The 20,467-nt window shown below is 40.5% G+C and overlaps 1 protein-coding gene and 1 pseudogene across 1 annotated transcript in view; one reads left to right on the plus strand and one right to left on the minus strand.

Moving 5' to 3' along the window:
* Positions 1-20,467, minus strand: part of LOC144339264 (uncharacterized) — a 102,690-nt gene that overhangs the window by 13,935 nt on the left and 68,288 nt on the right. The gene's annotated exons all lie outside the window — the stretch shown is intronic.
* On the plus strand, positions 9,545-9,937 carry LOC114676376 (large ribosomal subunit protein eL22 pseudogene; annotated as a pseudogene).

Consider the following 20,467-nt stretch of genomic DNA (forward strand, 5'->3'; position numbering starts at 1 on the left):
TCCAGGCCAGTCTTGAACTCACCTCAGGTGATCAGCCCGCCTTGGCCTCCCAAAGTGCTGAGATTATAGGCGTGAGTCACCCGCACCCGGCCATGTGTTATTTTAGATTAAATTAGAACCCAACTTTTCAATGTTCTCCCTCTACTCAGAGTTAAAACTCAGTTTGTTGCTTGGAAGACAAGTTAATTTGCAGAAGAGACATATCTCACTCTCTATGAATATCCTCATTGTCACCCCACAACTAGTTTAGAATCTCTGACATAGTACATGTTCCTCTGAAAACATAAGACCCTTTGGAGACATCAGTCAAATGAAATGTAAGCCTCATTGACAAGCTAAGATGACTCTTACAGTCCTTCTTGAGGGAATGATTGTGTAGGTAGTGACTGCTGGAAGTGAAGGGCTCAGAGTCTGAGTGGGTTGATCCACATGTCACACAGATTGAAGCAGGTAGAATTTTTTTTTAATGCTAGGGAAATTTTGCTGAGGTACTCTGTGTTCTAGCCAGGCATTCAATATAGGGGTGGTTCATTTGGGGCTCAAATGAGAGGATCAACTAACTGAAGTTTTAAATGGGTGTCAGATGAAGGGAATTCCACCCTGACTTGCACAGTGAGCTACAGAGTGGTAGTGACAGCCAATTTTCTCCACAGTATCGTAATTTATAAATCTCTTTTATATACTCATCATCTCTTTTGTTTCTTAGGGAAAATCTGTGAGGTTGGCCAAATGTAGTTATTGTACCTATTTCATATATGTGAAGATGAGACTCAAGATTCCATAATGAGTAAATAACCAGAAACTTGATTTGCAATCAAGATCTTATAAGATCATCTTCTAGAGATCCTAATGTACCAATAAGAAAGATATTGAAGAAGGCATTTAAAAAATCAACTTTATTCAGGTATAACATATATACACAATAAAATATTCCCATTTTAAGTGTGGAGTTAAACAGATTTTAACAAATATATACACTCCTTACCCACCACCACAATCAAGATATGGAATCCTTCTCTTTTTTTGAACAAATTTAGGAGATACATTGTAAATTTTGTTACAGGTATATAATGTGTAGTGATCAAGTCAGGGTATTTAGAAGATAACAAAACATTTTTCTCTCTTAAGAAGTTCCTTTATATCCCTTTGTGCTCATTTCTCTCTCTTACTTCCTGTCCTTCCCTTAGGAAACCACTGATCTGCTCTCTGACATTACGTATTACTTTTTCTAGAATTTCATAAGAATAGAATCATATAGTCTGAATTTTTTTGTGTCTCTGGCTCCTTTTGGTTTGTTTGTATGATGTTTTTGAGATTCATCCATGTTATGGCACATATTAGTAGTTTGTTCTTTTTTATTGTTTCATTTTATAGTATTCTATTGTAAGGCTATGTCACAATTTGTTTATCCATTCACCTTCTGATGGACATTTGGATTCTTTCCTGTTTGGGTTATCATAAATGCCACTCTCATGGACATTCCAATACAATTTTTTTTTTCCTTTTATTGAGACAGAGTCTCACTCTATTGCCCAGGCTGCGATCTCAGATCACTGCAACCTCCGCTTCCTCGGTTCAAGGGATTCTCGTGGCTCAGCCTCCCAAGTAGCTGGGATTACAGGCGTGTGCCACCACACCCAGCTAATTTTTGTATTTTTAGTAGAGACAAGGTATCACCATGTTAGGCAGGCTGGTCTCGAACTCCTGACCTCAGGTGATCCACCTGCCTCGGCCTCCCAAAGTGCTGGGATTACAGGCGTGAGCCACCACGCCTGGCCCCAATACAAATCTTTTGTGGGCATATATTTTCATTGCTTTTCAGTAAATACTTTGGAGTGGAATTGTGAGATTCTATGATCCAGGAATTTTTAATTTTATAAAAAACGGAGATCTATGGTCTAAAATGGTTTTACCATTTTATGTTTACACCAGCAGTGTATGGGAATTCCAGTTGCTCCATATCCTCGCTGATACTTGGCATTGTTAGTCTTTACATTTTAGCCATTTTAATAGCTATGAAGTAGTGGGCATCTCACTGTAATTTGAGTTTGCATTTCCTAGATGACTAATAATGTTGAGCATCATTTTTGGGGGCTTATTGCTCATTTGTATAACTTCTGCAAAGGGCAATTTGAGAGACAAGAGATACAAATAATTTTGTGTCTCATGCAAGAATTTGTTTTATTGTAGAAACAATTTTGGAAAATGCAACCTGGAAAAAATTATAAAATATTCAGACTATAAAGAATAAAGAAAACTTTAATATGGTCAAAATGCCCACATTTTTAATTTTTTCTTTAGTATACACTCCTTGAATTTTTTTAGTAAACATTCATGCAATGCTCTAACAAACTGGGGAGGCTGAGTTTTCAGGTAGAAGCGAGCAAAGAAGGAAAAGGCTTTGCTCTCTTTATTTCCATTCCCTAGACTTCATTTTACAGACGATGGGCTCAATTATTCACAGCATCTTTTTATATCTAGCCTCGTAAAACTGTAAGGTGAATCATTACAAAATTAATATTCAACAGGCTTTATATAACTCTGTTTAATTCAATGCATAACTCAGATTTTTATCACCCCAAGGCCTCTCAAGATCTATAAATGCAACCAACTTAATAAGATACCATGTGTTTTAACTCTAACATTACCTCAAAGACCTCCATACCACACAACCACTAAATTTAGACTAGATAACCAAATAGACATCTATGACAGAAATGAACTGTATTTAAAAAGTCAAGTCCTGCATGAAGACTTGCATGATGACAATGAAGATTGTGTTCTAATACATTCGTTTTGAGAACCTTACAGTTTTGATTTTAAAAAGGAGCTTATTTTGCTTCCAGAGCACTAAGCTACAAGTGTTTTATGCCACATAACCCAAAAGAGTTGACTCTTAAATAATCATCACTTGCCAGGAGGTGAAAAAGCGGATGAATGCATCTAGATATTACCTCCTGGCTCCCATTCAAATAAATGTGTATAACTTCCATCCTAAAAGGAATCTTATAGATCATCCAGCCCTGTGATCACATTTTCTGGACAAGGAAACCAAGGCCCAGACAAGTGAAATGATCAGCCTGAGGTCAGACAACCAGCTAAAAAGACTGAATGTGAAATCCAGGTCTTCTGAATCAGATTCTAAATTCTTAGTCTTGTGATTTTTCTTCCTAAGGCTTTTGTTTTGTTTTGTTTTCAATAGTTATACAGGTTCAATGCAGAAATTTTGGAAAACCCAGAAAAGCACAAAGAAAAACTGTTAGACCAATTTTTAACAATTTAAAATTGTTAATCCCAATACTTGAAGATAATCACTCAAACTTTTAGTAGGGCACTATGATATAGAAACTAAGAGGGCTGCTTCTGGAGTACACACATTTGGCTCCTTATCCTGACTCCCATGCTTGGCAAGCTTGTGGGCGTGGGAGTTACTTTACCTTCTTCAGCCTCAGTTTCCCTGCCAGTAAAATGGGGAGAACAAGGTCACTGATTTCTCAAGGTTGTGAGAATGAAGTGAGATGAAATTTGTAAAGCATCTCATACAATGCTTGCAGACAATAATCATTAGCCATCATGATTATCTACTTTCAGACATTTATTTATGTTTACGTTTTCATGCTTTAAAAAAGTAAACCAGCTCAGGCCAAATGTAGTGGCTCATGCCTGTAATCCCAGCACTCTGGGAGGCCCAGGCAGGAGGATCACTTGAGCCCAGGAGTTAGAGACCAGCCTGAAAAGAATTAGCCAGGCACGATGGCATAGGCCTGTAGTTCCAGTTACTTGGGAGACTGAGGTGGGAGGATCGCTTGAGCCCAAGTTCATTCCAGCCTGGGTGACAGGGTGAGACACTGTCTCAGAAAAACAAAATAGGCTGGGGGTGGTGGCACACACCACTAATCCCAGCACTTTGAAGGCCAAGGCAGGCAGATCACCTGAGGTCAGGAGTTCAAGACCAGCCTGTCCAACATGGGGAAACCCCATCTCTACTGAAAATACAAAAAGTTAGCTGGGCGTGGTTGTACACGCCTATAATCCCAGTTGCTCGGGAGGCTGTGGCAGAAGAATCGCTTGAACCCAGGAGGCGGAGGTTGCAGTGAGCCAAGATTGTGCCATTGCACTCCAGCTTGGGCGACAAGAGTGAAAGTCTCCCTTCAAAAAAAAAAAAAAAAAAAAAAAAAAAAAAAAACAATGCAACAACAACAACAAAAAAAGTAAGCCAGTTCTGTGGCCTTTTTCCATCTGATGGTACATTTGCCATGAAAAGTCATTTTCTGATGACCTTCCCACTAAATCAAACTTTCCAGAGAAGTCCAAATTTAAACAGTGATCTGAAGAGCTGCACACTGGGGCTCTGACTAATAAGAAGAAATTCCCACAATCCAGCTAATCCCTCAGAGTTTTAGGTTATGTACAAGGCTGCAGCCATATCCTAATGATGACTTCCAGCAGAGCTTCAGAAAGAATGTGGCTCCCTCCCTCCCCTCGGAGCCTCTGCCTTTTCAGTGCTTCCAGGAACCAGCAGGGCCCCAAGGACCTTTCCACATCAGGGGAATCTCAAAGCATGATGTGTGATGTCTTCATAGCCAGGGTGGTGATTTCCAAGTAAAGTAGGGATGGTTTTTGAGAATTAAAAAATGTCCTGCTGTGATCTCTTTTCTTTCTATCCTACACCAAAACAAACAAACAATAAACCACTACCTACATTTGTGAGACTCCAGAAAGAACTGTTGGCCTGGCAATGATCAGTGACTGATGGGTGATAGCTGTAGGAAGTGCTGTGATAAGGTTTATGAAGCTGTAGCCTGGATCAATGGAAGAGTATATTGTGATTGATTAGGAATGTCTGCATTGGAAGGTGGCAACAGCAGGGTGGTACACAAGCCATGGTGCTGTCCTCCCTGGTCTATTTTAATGTATTCTCTTTATAGGTATGAAAAATAAGGTTTACAGCAATGAGGTATCATGGCTTATCCATCCATGAGTACAGAGTATGGCAAAACTGAAACTAGCAACCATTCCTTATGGTTTGTAGCTCAGCAATCCTCTCTCCATGCCAGGCTGCCTTTCTTCTCTGGTGGGTGAGATGGTTTCCTTCTTATAACCACTAGGTGGTCCTGGCATGTTACAACCTATTCAGAGATCACTTCCATAATGAAAAAATTATGCCAAGATAATTTAAAAAACCCACCAGTCCCAGTTTTGTGTTAAGGCTCTGGCAACAGCCAGCACACAGCTGTTGCGAGGAGGCATATTCTCTTTTGACAAAAGACAGGTGGCTGGTTGTGTCATGTTGGTCTGAGATAACATAATGTGCAGAAAGAGAGACAAGCAGGGAAGGAGAGATTTCTTTCCCAGACTCTCACATAAATGGATTTCTTCTTTGCCTTATGGAGCTCTAAATAAATAAAATACAAAACAAATGTTTACAATATTGTTGAGACACTGAGTTGCTGAGAGATAGCTGTAGAGTTTTATTCTAATTTGTATCCTCTCCAGGAAAATGGAATTCAACACAAACTTTATAATGGTAGGAGGAAGAAGGTATCATCATTTATTCCTTCATATGTTCACCCGATATTTACTAAGTGCCAGGCAGTGCAAAGTACTAGGGATACAACAGTGATCGGAAGATGAATAGTTTCTGTCCTCACATGAAGTCTACTGGAAAGATGAACTATTAACAAGCATTGTAATAAGTGTGTATACACAAAGAAGAAGATAGTATTGAGGGAGCAACTGGGTAGAGGTGAAGGATCAACAGGATTGGCATGCTTAAGTAGAAAGGGCATGTGATTTGGAGCTGGACGAAAGTGAAATTGTTTCTTGCCACTTACCAAGTGGGTGACCTTGAGCAAGTCATTTAGACTTTCTACCCCAATTTCCTTATCTATGAAACAAAGCTAATAATTTCTACCCTGTCAGAATTATGCTAGGTATTGAGTTAAAGTTTATTAAGTTCCCAGGGAAGTCTGTCACAGAGTATGAGTTCAACACATATTTGTCAAGTGAATGAAAGAATCATTATGAAATACACATTGGATCTCTAATAGAAAAAGGGACACTTGGGCAGAGACTGATGAAACAGAGAGAAACTAGACATTAGTCTTGTCTTATACCTATTTAGAGACTGAGAATATATAGCAAATAGCAAATTCATAAAGAAGCACATTTCATGTAGCTAGGTCAGGGAGTACTCTACAACAGAACTATTTAACAGAAACATAACACGGGTCACAAATGAGAGGCACATGTGTAATTTTCAGATTTCCGCAGCCACATTAATAAAAGTAAAAAAGAAAAATAGAATGTTTAGTAATATATTTAACCCAACATAGCCAAAACATTATTATTTTACATATAGCCAATGTAAGTTTATTGATACAATATTTTGCATTCTATTTTTTCTACTAAGACTTCAAAATCCAGTGTGTGCTTTATATTTACACTACATCTCAATTTGGCCTTGCCATGTTTCAGATGCTCAGTTGCCACGTGTGGCTAATGGCTTCCATACTGGACAACACAATTCCAGAAGTGTGGGGATGGGAGAGTTTATTGAAGACACAGACAGTCAGGTGGGCTTAGGGAAGAGGTGAAGAGATGGGCTTGAGTAGATGGGCATTAAAAGACCTGATTTGGTGTTTTTACAAGCTGTATCTATGTACAGTGTCTTGTGTTGCAGCACCTTATAGAAGCCTCCTTCATCTGGCTGGCTCTGTGTCAGGGACCTTCTGAATCTACTCCTGGTGCAGGGGTCATACTCTTGCATTTGGTCCTTACTCTCTGATGGCACCTTCAGACTCTCAGATTGTCCTTTGCTCTCTGGTACCCTCTGACTTGGCACCGTGCATAGCGCCTGGTACCTGGAAACCACATGTATGTAAAAGCAGACTCCTTGGCTGCATAATACAGTTCTAAATAAATAAAATACAAAGTGATTCCTGGAGCTAGCCAAACTCTGGCTCTCAAAGCCACTAGGACTATCAGAGTTGTCCTCTAGCCTAGGGAGACACACAGAGAGTGTCAAGTTTAAAAAATCCCAGGAATATTACCTGTAGAAGACCAGTCTCGTCATGGATTCCCAGTGGGGGAGAGATGGGCACGTGACCTGGCTGGAGGCATGGCATTTGGCAGAGAGGAACTGGAAAAAGGAGGAGATGATGACCTGACCCTTTGAGAGCAGGTCCTGGCCAAGTGCATTCTCTAAGGTGAAACGCAGAAAGGCAATCCATGTGGCCAAGAAAGGTGCAGTGATATGTACCAGAAAGAAATTCAGATGACGGATAAAGGATGAGTGAGAAAAATGGATGTGAAAGGAGGGAGGCAGAAGCCTAGAAAACAAGAGTCCCCACAAGAACCTGGTATCTCCTCACCTAAGCAAGCATTGATGTGTCCCCCACACTAGGACCCAAGCGGGATCGCAGTGGTGGGCTGGACCCAGGTCTGCCTCCTCCTCAGGCCTATACCATCCCACAGCCCAGGGCAATCAAATAAGTAAGAGAAGTAGATTGGATGAGGAGGCAGAACACATTCTCCTGCCGTATACCCAGTGATAACAGTAGCAATGAAGAAGGAGGAATTTGAGTGGGCTTTAATCTCAGTTCAATAGTATCATCATAGGAACTCCTGTCCCGTGTGTAGAAGGAGATACTCCCTGACTCTACCCAACTAACAGCAAGTAGGAATGTGACCCCAAGTGTGGCTAGGTATTTTAATTTTTCCGAAGTTTTAACTATGGATTTTATGTGACACTTTCCAATTTTTTAATGTTTTTAACTATGTTAATAAATTTTTAAACATTGTGCTGGCTCCTACTATGTGAGCCAAAGAAAACAAACCACAGGGCTGGCAGCTTGAGACTTCTACTGTAGGTTCAGGATCCTATTCCACCATCACCTGGCCATTTGTAGCTTCTCACTTCCATTTTGTTCTGAGGCTTAAATCAGAACGACTTGACATCAGTTCCATTTTGCTTTGAGGCTTAATTCAGATTATGCACATCAAGGGCTTAGCTTAGTTTCTGGCACATAGTGAAGGCAGTTAATAACTGGTGCCTAGTATCTGTAAAGAACTTCTGAGATTTATTTCCAACTATTATATAGGGATTGAATCACAGGATGCCCCCAGAGACAAAACATCTGAAACAGGGCTCCTCTCCCTCATATGATATGATTCCCTATCTCTTCATTTCCATTTCACAGCTAAGATTTATGACACTTTCATTTTACTTTGTCAATTCATGAAACTCAAAGTCGTTGCACAAAGGAAGTGAGAAAAACAAAAAACAAATAAACAAACAAAACAACAACAAAAAAACGCCAACCGAGGTAGAAGTGTAAGTTGATATACGTTTTCTAGAAAGTAGTTTGATCATGCTCAGCAAAAGACTAAAAAGAACGCATATGCCTTTTGACTCAGCTATTCTATTTCAAGGAATTTAGCCTAAGGGAAAAATGATGGTTTTTCATAAAGGCTTAGTCCCAAAAATGTTTATGACAGTGTAGTCTATAATAGAAACAATTAAGGAAATTAAATGCCCGTAAAGAAGAGATTGGTTGCAAAAGTTATGCTACACTAGAAAGCTGATTTTTCTCCATCACAGCCCCCTCATTACTTTCAGAGCACTTACTATGTTAATCGTGTCTCCTGCAGTAAACTCCAGGAAAGCACGGTCCTTGTCTGTCCTGTTCACCATTGTATACACCATTGTTTATGAGCTGGCACACAACAGACACAAATGAATATTTAAATACATACAAGACAGTTTATGTAGTATGATTCCATTTTTGTGAGAAAAAAAAAAAAGCAAGCGTGTGTCTGTACGTTATTAGTGCTTTCCCCCAGATGGGGTCAGCAAACTAGACCCTGGACTCACTAAATAAAGTTTTATTGGAACACAGCCACACTTTCTTTTACATGTTGTCTATGGCTGCTTTTGTACTAAAATGGCACAGTTGAGTAGCTGCAACACAGTTTGTGAGTTTGTGTTGCCCACAAAGCTAAAAATATTCACTATGTGGCCCTATAGAGAAAAAGTTTGCAGACTCCTGCTTTAAATGGTATAAGTTCCTTTTGTGCTGTCTAATTCACACAAACACACACACACGTGTGTGTGTATTTAACAATGAACATGTATTACTTTTGTAACCATGAAAAGTTAAAGTTGTTTTTGCAAAAGAAAGACAGGAATGAAGGAACAAAGAAAAAAGAAAAAAAGTAAGGAATTATTTGTTCATGTTTACCAGTATAGAAAAATGTCCACAGCAAGCAAAATTTTAAGTGTGGTATGAACAGGACGGTTATATTTTTGTAATGTCTGGATAAAGAACTGAAAGGAAAAAACGGTTAGCATGGCTGTATCTGGGTAAGGGAACTATAAATGGCTTTTATTTCCTTCTTTGTTCTTCGTTGTATTTTCTCAATTTTCCAGAATAAATATGCTTTATTTTTGTAATAAGAAAAAGAGAAAATAAGTTATATTGAAGATAGAGAAAATAAAATGTTAGTCCACATAAAAAGCAACAATGTTAACTCCACTGCCGCCATGGCACCTGTGAAAAAGCTTGTGGCCAAGGGGGGCAAAAAAAAGAAGCAGGTTCTGAAGTTTCCTCTTGATTGCACCCACCCTGTAGAAGATGGAATCATAGATGCTGCCAATTTTGAGCAGTTTTTGCAAGAAAGGATCAAAGTGAACGGAAAAGCTGGGAACCTTGGGGGAGGGGTGGCGACCATCGAAAGGAGCAAGAGCAAGATCACTATGACATCTGAGGTGCTTTCTCCAAAAGGTATTTGAAATATCTCACCAAAAAATATTTGAAGAATAATAATTTACGTGACTGGTTGTGCGTAGTTGCTAACAGCAAAGACAGTTATGAATTACATTACTTCCAGATTAACCAGGACGAAGAAGAGGAGGAAGATGAGGATTAAATTTCATTTATCCAGAATATTTTGTATGAGTTCTTGAATGAAACTTGGGAACCAAAAAAAAAAAAAAAAGCAACAATGTTTCTACCAGGTTTTGAACATCTACTTGGGGTCCTGGGAGTGTGTCCCTTTGGGCACATTGCTTGTCATTACTGCCCTCCACTAAAATGGTAACATGGCCAAGGTTGAAGTGTTAAAATCTTGTGCCACTTTTTTTTCCCCTAAATTATTTATGTTGTCCTCCAAACAGAATGGATGTTTTTCTTTATATTAAAAAGTTTTAAAAAGTCCACTGAATTATTTCTGAAGCACAGTTTACCATTTCTATCTAGACTAGAAAGTATATTTAGAAAAGAAGTTTTCTGGCTTAGTAGCCGACCCTTGTCCCCACAATCACATTTCCCTAATTTCAGCCTTAGCTGACGTTGACAGTTCTAGCAATATGGACAGCTCCCACCGCATTATTCCACCATTTGTCTCTCTGCTTTTAGGAGGAGGTAACACCCGCCAGGGGCAGCCCTCAACAATGGGGAGCAGTGGATAAATGCTTCAGCCTCTGGGCTGCAGACTTGGCAGACAGGAGCCCCTGTTGCCTATAGAAGCCATCTTTCTTGGCTTTTCTCCATCTCTTGTTCACTCTCTCCACTTCCTTCTCCTGCTTCCTGGGAATCTCCTCTCCCAAAATAGCTTCCTGCACCCAAGATACTGTCTCAGGTTCTGCTTTGGAGGAACTCACACTAAAAGAGTTCGTAAGCAAATGGCAAATTAATAACAAAAATTACACCACAGAGCCCAGAAAGCTCTCATAGATGGAGTCAAATAGAGCTCATTAGCTTCTAGGATACATGTGCTCATTACATGACTATTGATTAGATTTTTACATTGGGCCATGTGGGCTGGGTATACTATGGTGAACTAGATAGACACAGTCTATGCTCACAGAGCATGAGGCATTAAACAATGATTATGCAAATTATACTAACAGAAAGGACAGGAAAGATGGGAAAATACAGGAAAAACTAGTCTAGTCTGAGATTTAACATGGGTTTCTGAGAACACAACATTTAAACTGAGCCTTAAAGTAGGGGTTAGCCAAAAAGTAGGGAAGAGCTACAATGTGTCCTCAGCATACGAAGACTGAACATGGAAGGCGGACATTTGATGGGCTAATTAATCATGTTACAGGATTTGAAGATTTCAAAAAATATATAGCCAGTCAAATTCTCCCCTTTCATCTGACATGGTTAAATATCCTGTGAGCAGAACAAGTATTTGGATATCTTCAGGGTATTAATTACTGAGAGGACCAAAGTTGGCCGTTAAGATTCAAACATGGTTTGGAAAAACACGCTTGTAATCAGAGCCAGTGTACTTGGTAGATTCTACTCTTATTACCTAGGGAGAATGTGGGTCTTCCATGAGGTGGCAAAAAAAAAAAAAAAAAAAAAAAAACAGTCTAACCTTGAAGCTGATGGGCTGGTTTAAAAAAAAAGGAGTCTAATTTGCTCCAAAGACCCACTGCTTCCGATTCACAAAGATGTCATTTAAAACTGGTTTGAAGAACACCTGCCTGCTGATTCATTCTGAAATGGGGAATCAACTCAGAAGAATCTGATCCTTACAAACCTCTAGGGCACACACACTTCCTGAGACTCTGAATGTGCTTAACTTCCTGCTAAACACACAGTGCTTTATGTGCTAACAAAACGCAATAAATACACCATTGGTACTTCTATGTTTATGATCCACTGCCTTTTTTCTTGCAGCGATCTTGTAAGAATTTCACTTCATATTTTTATTATTCTCACTGCATACTAATACTTCAAACATTTCAGTAAATTATGGTTCTCTGGTTCCTACTTCAGAATCATTTAACTGATTTAATGAGCTCTGTCTAATTATTGCATTTCACCTTTCTTATTAAAGTGCAGCAGTGTTTTGGCTGAAATAGCTGGTAATAGCTCAAATACTCAGAAAGGAAAAAAAATGAGGATGGATAATGCAGGACTCACTACAGCGCATTTTATGCTAGACATAATTTTTAAGAATATACAGATATATGTATACCTTAATCCACTCATACATTCATTACATATTTATAAAATGCCTGTATGTGCTATGCATTTGTGAAAGATACCAGAACAGCTTTAATGGTGCTTTCTTAGATTGGCATCCTTTTATCAGGGGCACAAAACACACTGATTAAAAACTCTGGAGTCAGACTGCATATATCGAAATCTTGGCTTCACCATTAGCCATGTGACCTTGGGCAAAACAATGAGCCAATCCGTGCCTCAGTTTTCGCATCTGCAAAACGATAGTTAAAGTATTATTAGCATCTACCTCCACAGGACTGTTGCGGGCATTAAATTAGTCAGTACATACATAACATGTCAAAAGACTACCACGGGCATAACAGGCACTTGGCAATTGTTACCTCTTTTGTGTTCCCTATTGAATTGTGCTGGTCTATAACAAACTCACAGCAACTGTAGGTGTCTCTATCTACTTATCTATTTAATTAGTTATCCATTATTTATTTTTATTTATTGTTTACCTCCATCAAATTATAGGATACATGAACAGAGAGACTAAATGCCCAGTGCCCGGCATTGTGCTTGGTTATAGTAAGGCACTAGTAAATGTTTGTTGAATGAATGAACCAAGGAATAAATGATTCTCTGTCAGCATGCATGACCCCTCTCATTCCCCACAGCCTTTCGCTTCAGAGATTTCCATCACACATGTCTATCATACGGCATTTGTTGGAAATTCCACATGGTTTTATACCCAGATGGTGCCCGTGACAAAGGGAAGGCGTTCTGGCATGCGTGAAAGTTACGATGCCAGATGACAAGCCAATTCACTGTATTATTCATCATCAAATGTTGTTGGCCAGAGAACCGACTGCTGTCTGCTGAGCTCCACAATGGTCAAGTGAAGAGGCTGATTTTTAACGGAAGGTAGTAGCATCTTTAGAGAGACAGGGTGATGTGGTAGGAAGATGAGGTTTAAAAAGTGAGATGTTCCTCAGTCTTGTCTCGGCTTAGCAAGGTTGGGCAAGTCACCTCACTCTTTGGGGCTCTCGGATTACTGTATTTGTAAACGGAGGACACAAATTGTCATCAGTAATTCCCAAAACTGGTTGCACACCAGAATCTTCTGGAAAGCTTTTTAAAATACAGTTTCTTTTTGGCTAGCAGGAGGCAAATTTTTAATATAAAGGGCCAGATATTCCAGGTTTTGCAGGCCATATGATCTCTGTCACAACTACTCAGACTTGACTCTGCCATAATGTAACCTAAGCAACCACAGACAATATGGAAACAAATGGGTGTGTCTGGATTTGACCAGGTTGCCCACAGGACACAGCTTCCCGAGCCCTCCTCTAGGCCATCTGTGGCCTCCCAGCGTAAGGGCCAGTTCTCTGCAGATTTACAAAAGCTCCTCTAAGTGACGTCAGCAGCAGAGATGTTTGTGAACCACCAGATACATGATCCATAGGGCTCCTTCCAGCTCTAATTGGAGCTGAGATTCTACATTTCTTATTTTCACCATGAGAAACGGCTATTCTTGGTCAACACTATCTAAACAATAATTCTCATATTCTTTCAAATGCATCACATTTGGATATTAGCTTTCTACATCTGAAGTTTCTGGTCTCTCAAAATTCAATTTGCTACTCTACCAGGAAGAGTCTGAATAGTTCCTTCCATCGTGTTTAGATCTAAAGCACCTCTCTGTGTGTGTGATATCCCCGTCAGTTCTTTGTAAGTGACATTTTCATTCAGTTGCAAACTAGAGGTTTAATATTATCTCTTTAAGGCAATAAAGCACACAGTACACACCTCCACTTTAAGAAACAACGACACATAAAAATGTGAAATTGGTGAGGCCTGGTGGCTCAGGCCTGTAATCCCAGCACTTTGGAAGGCCGAGGTGGGAGGATTGCAAGAAGCCGGGAGTTCGAGAACATCCTGGGAAACATAGTGAGACCCCCATCTCTAAAATCAATAAATCAATAAATAAAAGTAACCAGGCTGGGCAACACAGTGAGACCTCCATCTCTAAAATAATAAAAATTATCCAGGCACACACCTATAGTCCCACCCACTCGAGCAGCTGAGGTGAGAGAATCACTTGAGCCCAGGAGTTTGAGGCCATGGTGAGCTATGATTACACCACTGCACGCCGCCCTGGAGGACAAAGTGAGACTCTGTCTCAAAAGAAAAAAAAAAAAAAAAAAAAGAAACAGATCATGGACTCTTAAAATAAACAGTGAAATTATGAAACAGTTAAGGGGTGTTTATAGTATTTGGGCTACGCTAGGATTTCCTTTGTATAGAAAACCTCTTTTCTACTGAAATCATGACTGTCAGGTGATAATACATCCTGTATTTTTCCAGGACGGCCCCAGTTTTTACCTGTTGTCTCTGAGCAATTAACAGAGTGCCACCTTTCCCTCTCAAAAGTGCCCCGTTTGGACGATACATAACATGGTATCATCCTTCCTGTAGGTGAAATAGCCAAAATGATTGCTCCATTTATTTTATACTTGGTAAGAGGCAGGCCTGCTCTGGGGGCCTTCTCTATGTTATCCCAATGAATCCTCACGATATTTTGCTGATGGGTGATGTCCTAAGGTTGGGTCTCTCTAAAAGCAGACCCTGAGGCAAGGAGTCAGGGACGAGGAATTTTTCTGGGAAATATTACCAGGAAGCATAGGTAGGGAAGTGAGGAATGGAGTCAGGGAAGGGAAGGATGCCAAAACATGGTGCCTTCGGGAACAGTAACCAGAGCCGCAAGTAACCAAAGCTCAGTATTGCCAGGAACTGTCTGAGACTGTGTGAGCATGCCTCAGAATGTTCCCATGGAGGGGCTAGGAGGCCGCAGTTTTATCCTGCAGTTTTACTCCTCATTGGTTGAGGGTCACTCCTGGAGATGTTCCGTCTCCTTCCCTGATGTCTGGCCTGTGTCATAGGGAGAAGCAGTTCACTCCTATGGCTAGAGAAAGCCCTCAGGTAAAAGACACAAACAGCCTGGTCAGTGTGCGTGAGAACTGTCTGAAGACAACTTCTGGGGTAGGCCCAGGGCCACTAACAGCACGGCTACAGGGAGAATGAGGCTTGGCAAGGTTAAGTCACTTGCCCAGAGCTACATAATTGGTGGGTGGTAGAGACAAGATCTTGACTCATGCATTCGGCTCTGCAGAGCTTACCCTTAGCCATGCATAGACCTCCCTGTGCCTACACCTGAGTCACTTGTGCATCACCCAGTATCTGTGCACTGGCCTTGTTTCTGTCCTGAGAGGCCCTGGCAATGGCTCGCTCTACAGCCAGGGAGCCCAAGGCCTCTGCCACAGCCACCGACTGAGGTACTTGTGGCAGGCTATTCCTCCTGGTCTCTCAGGGAAATGATCGATGAACTCTTCTTCCTCTCTCCCCGTGCACTGCTCAGAAGCATAATAATTTCATATGGCTTCTCCCAAGACACCCCTAGAAGACCATGTAGCCAGCTTGTCACAAAGCCAGCTTTCTCATCTATGATGCACTTCCTTGTATTCACCTCCTTGCCCTCCCTGCTCACTCACTATTCACACTCACACCTGCTTCCCTGGGATTGCACTCTGCAATAAAGTGCTAGTACCCAAGCTTTCATTTTGTAATGGAACATAATCTGCATGCAGTAAGTTTTGACAAATGCCTACACCTATGTGACCCACCCTTGCATCCAGATCTAGAGCAACCATCAGCCCAGGAAGTTTCCTTAGGCCCCTCACCAGTCAATCTGCTCTTCTCACATTCCTAGGCAACCACTGTTCTGATTTATTTCAGCATCAAGCTTCACCTGTCCTAGAATATCATATCAATGGAATCGTGGAATCTAACACATACAGTTTTGCCTGGGGGATCTGTTTTTCGGGGAACCTGGGTGAGGTTCTAACTTGGTATATTTTGAGTTTTTCTCATAATTCTGGTCCATTGAAGTACATGTACCATACATCACTTCCATGGTAGACCAAAATAATTACAAATACTGGTATTTAAAGTTCATGATCAAAATATTTTCATGTAATGAGTGATATTCAAAGCAATGACCTGAGTGTATCATAGATCCTATTTTTTTATCTTCATAGTAAGTCTTTAGGATAGCTATTATCTTTGGCTTATAGACTAGGAAATTAAGGCTCCAGTTAGGCTGAGTAGTGACTTGAGATGACACAATGTAATAGAGGCAGGGTTGGGATTTGAGCCAGACTGCATCTGACTCCAAGTCTTATGCTCTTTCATAAAATACTCTACTTATATAAGTTATCCGAAGAGAAACTCCTCAACTATTAGTAACCATGACTCTAAGGAAGTCCATAAGCAAACTTTGGCTCATAATGCATAAAGCTAAAGGTATAAGGAAATTTGCAAAACTAGGACTCTCTCTGCACAAAGAAATGACTGCCTTATCTCCTAAGTACAGCTTTGAAAGGCTCTCTATTAGAGATCCACCCAGTAGAAAGATTACTGGGTATCAGAAGATTATTAATCACTTATTCCCACAGCAGGCAGGTTCCTGAAACACTACTCTGGAAGCAAGAGGGAGTAAACAGTGAATAGGTGAAGCCTCACCTTGATTCATTTGGAAAAGTACACTATACCCTTTACTTAACTCATGTACCCATTCAAACATATTTGTGGGGCAACTACCATGTGCATACTCTGCTGCTCCCAATTCTGAGGTTATAGCAGCAAACAAGATTGACTTTCTGAATAAATGATCAACTGATCTGTGTTAAACTTTTGCTTATAGTAATTAAAAATACATGCTGGTCACTTTTTTTGCCCATCAATACCTATTCTGTCAGAAATGGGAAGGGTATGTTGGCCAGGAAGTTTTCTGGTAACAGGACAGAGGCATTTTTTGACCATTTAGAGAGCACCTCGAAAATATGCTAGCTTGGCAGGTGAGTGCAGTAGGATAATGTAATATTAGCGGTAATATTAGCAGTGCCCTTACCCATAGACTGTGTGCAGGTCAGAAAGTAAACTGTCACCTATATATGATTACTAAGGCAGATACGGCCTGGGAATGGTGTTTTTCTTTTTTCTTTTCTCTAAAACATGAAACTGGGACTACAGATTAAGTAAAGACCATGTGATACTCAGTATGCAATGGTTTGTAAATGTTTTAAATGTGGAGACCCCTTTCTTATAGAAGTGGTCCTTCTACGACAGGAAGGAAAAACTGACAGAATTAGAATATCACTACTTTGCAGCTCTTAACGAATTAATGGATCCATCACTGATTGCTAATATCCCAGAATGACCACCTGATGCAATGGGGCTCCTAATGCAATTCACCTCCTTGCCCTCCCCCAGGCAAAATTGTATGTGTTAGATTCCACGATTCCATTGATATGATATTCTAGGACAGGTGAAGCTTGATGCTGAAATAAATCAGAACAGTGGTTGCCTAGGAATGTGAGAAGAGTGGATTGACTGGTGAGGGGCCTAAGGAAACTTCCTGGGCTGATGGTTGCTCTAGATCTGGATGCAAGGGTGGGTCACATAGGTGTAGGCATTTGTCAAAACTTACTGCATGCAGATTATGTTCCATTACAAAATGAAAGCTTGGGTACTAGCACTTTATTGCAGAGTGCAATCCCAGGGAAGCTGGTGTGAGGGAACACACACCATCAATAAATTAGTCTTGAGAAAACAAAATTGAACCTGAATCTTAACAACTATTTCGATCCAACTACCAACAAGCATCAAACAGAACACTGAATTACAACATGGCAATGAAATTAACAAAATCCAGACTGTGAGAAACTCTGCAGGTCAAATAACCAATTTTCTTCAATGTCTAAACTGCAAGGGGAAATAACAGAGATGGAGGGAAAACTTACAGATTAAAAGAGGCTTTATAGACATACCAACCAATCCCCAAAAGCTGATGTTATTTGGACCTTAATTCAAAAACAATCTTCAGCCGAGCACGGTGGCTCACACCTGTAATCCAGCACTTTGGGAAGCCAAGGCAGGCGGATCATGAGGTCAGGAGATCAAGATCATCCTGGCCAACACGGTAAAACCCCATCTCTACTAAAAATGCAAAAAAATAGCCAGGCGCAGTGGTGGGCTCCCAGCTGAGGCAGGAGAATGGCATGAACCCAGGAGGTGGAGGCTGCAGTGAGCTGGGATTGCACCACTGCACTCCAGCCTGCGTGACAGAGTGAGACTCCATCTCAAAAAAAAAAAAAAAAAAAAAAAACTTCAGAAAATACAAAATTCCATGAGACATTTAGGTTAACATTGACTGGATTATTCTTTTTTAAAATTATTATTATACTTTAAGTTCTAGGGTACATGTGCACAACATGCAGGTTTGTTTCATAAGTATACACGTGACATGTTGGCTTGCTGCACCCATCGACTCGTCATTTACATTAGGTATTTCTCCCAATGCTATCTCTCCCCCAGCCCCCACCCCCCGACAGGCCTCAGTGTGTGATGTTCCCCACCCTGTGTCCATGTGTTCTTATTGTTCAATTCCCACCTATGAGTGAGAACATGTGGTGTTTGGTTTTCTGTCTTTCTGATAGTTTGCTGAGAATGATGGTTTCCAGCTTCATCTATGTCCCTGCAAAGGACATGAACTCATCCTTTTTCACGGCTGCATAGTCTTCCATGGTGTATATGTACCACATTTTCTTTTTTTTTTTTTTTTTTTGAGACGGAGTCTCGCTCTGTCCCCCAGGCTAGAGTGCAGTGGCGCGATCTCGGCTCACTGCAAGCTCTGCCTCTTGGGTTCACGCCATTCTCCTGCCTCAGCCTCCCGAGTAGCTGGGACTACAGGCGCCCGCCACCGTGCCCGGCTAATTTTTTGTATTTTTAGTAGAGATGGGGTTTCACCGTGGTCTCGATCTCCTCACCTTGTGATCCGCCCGCCTCGGCCTATGTGCCACATTTTCTTAATCCAGTCTATCATTGATGGACATTTGGGTTGGTTCCAAGTCTTTGCTATTGTGAATAGTGCCACAATAAACATACGTGTGCATGTGTCTTTATAGTAGAATGATTTACAATCCTTTGGGTATATAACCAGTAATGGGATTGCTGGGTCAAATGGTATTTCTAGTTCTAGATCCTTGAGGAATCACCACACTGTCTTCCACAATGGTTGAACTAGTTTACAGTCCCACCAACAGTGTAAGAGTGTTCCTAGTTCTCCACATCCTCTCCAGCATCTGTTGTTTCCTGACTTTTTAATGATCGCCATTCTAACTGGTGTGAGATGGTATCTCATTGTGGTTTTGATTTGCATTTCTCTGATGACCAGTGCTGATGAGCATTCTTTCATGTGTCTGTTGGCTGCATAAATGTCTTCTTTTGAAAAGTGTCTGTTCATATCCTTCACCCACTTTTTGATGGGGTTGTTTGTTTTTTTCTTGTAAATTTGTTTAAGTTCTTTGTAGATTCTGGAAATTAGTCCTTTGTCAGATGGGCAGATTGCAAAATTTATTCTCATTCTGTAGGTTGCCCGTTCACTCTGATGGTAGTTTCTTTTGCTGTGCAGAAGCTCTTTAGTTTAATTAGAAACTGGATTATTCTTAAATGTTAAAGGTATGATATTGTTTTTGTGGAAAAACAGTCCTTATCTTTTGAGGATACACACTGAAATATTTTCAGAAAAATAATATGATATATGAGATGTGCTTCAAAATAATAAGGAGGGGAGAAATGGGGTACTGATATAGCACAGTCGGCCATGAGTTGATAATTGTTGAAACCTGCGTGCTGGATACAGGAATGATAATCATACATTTTGCCTTTGTTTATGTTTGTATTTTCTCATAACACAAAGTTAAAATCAACAAACAGAAAAGTAAAAAACTTTTTTTGTTGTTTTTTTTTTTTTTTTTTTTTTTTTTTAAGACAGGATCACTCTGTCACCCAGGCTGGAGTGCAGTGGCTCAATCATGGCTCACTACAGCCTTGACCTACTGGGTTCAACTGATCCTCCCATCTCAGGCTCCTGAGTAGCCAGAACTACAGGCATGCACCACCACACCCAGCTAATTTTTTATTTTTATTTTTATTTTTTATAGAGTCAGGGTCTCACAATGTTGCCCAGGCTGATCTTGAACTCCTGGGCTCCAGTCATCTGCCCACCTTCTCTTCCCAAAGTGCTGGGATTACAGGTGTGAGTCACTGTGCCTGGCTAGAAGTCTTTTAAAAAATAAAACCTTAATGAGAATCCCAGTCTTCTGCGCAAAGCAAAAGTTAGAAAGCCAGAACATGCTTATTTGTCCCCATCTCTCTCCCCCAGAGGTCCTGCTATGGTTTCTAAGGCACTGGTGAGATGGAAAGAGCATGGGCTTTGGAGCCAATGAGAAGTGAAGGTACTCTCTGGGTCTGCAATTTGACATGTCACTTTGGTTCTCTGAGCTCAACTTTCCCATCTCTGGAAAGAAGCTAATAAAGCTAAGAAATACTTCACCAAGAAGCACTTGTGACTTATTAAGAGAAGTAGCATCTGAGTGGTA

This window comes from Macaca mulatta, chromosome 2, assembly GCF_049350105.2.
Source record: "Macaca mulatta isolate MMU2019108-1 chromosome 2, T2T-MMU8v2.0, whole genome shotgun sequence".
In the NCBI taxonomy this organism is placed as follows: domain Eukaryota; kingdom Metazoa; phylum Chordata; class Mammalia; order Primates; family Cercopithecidae; genus Macaca; species Macaca mulatta.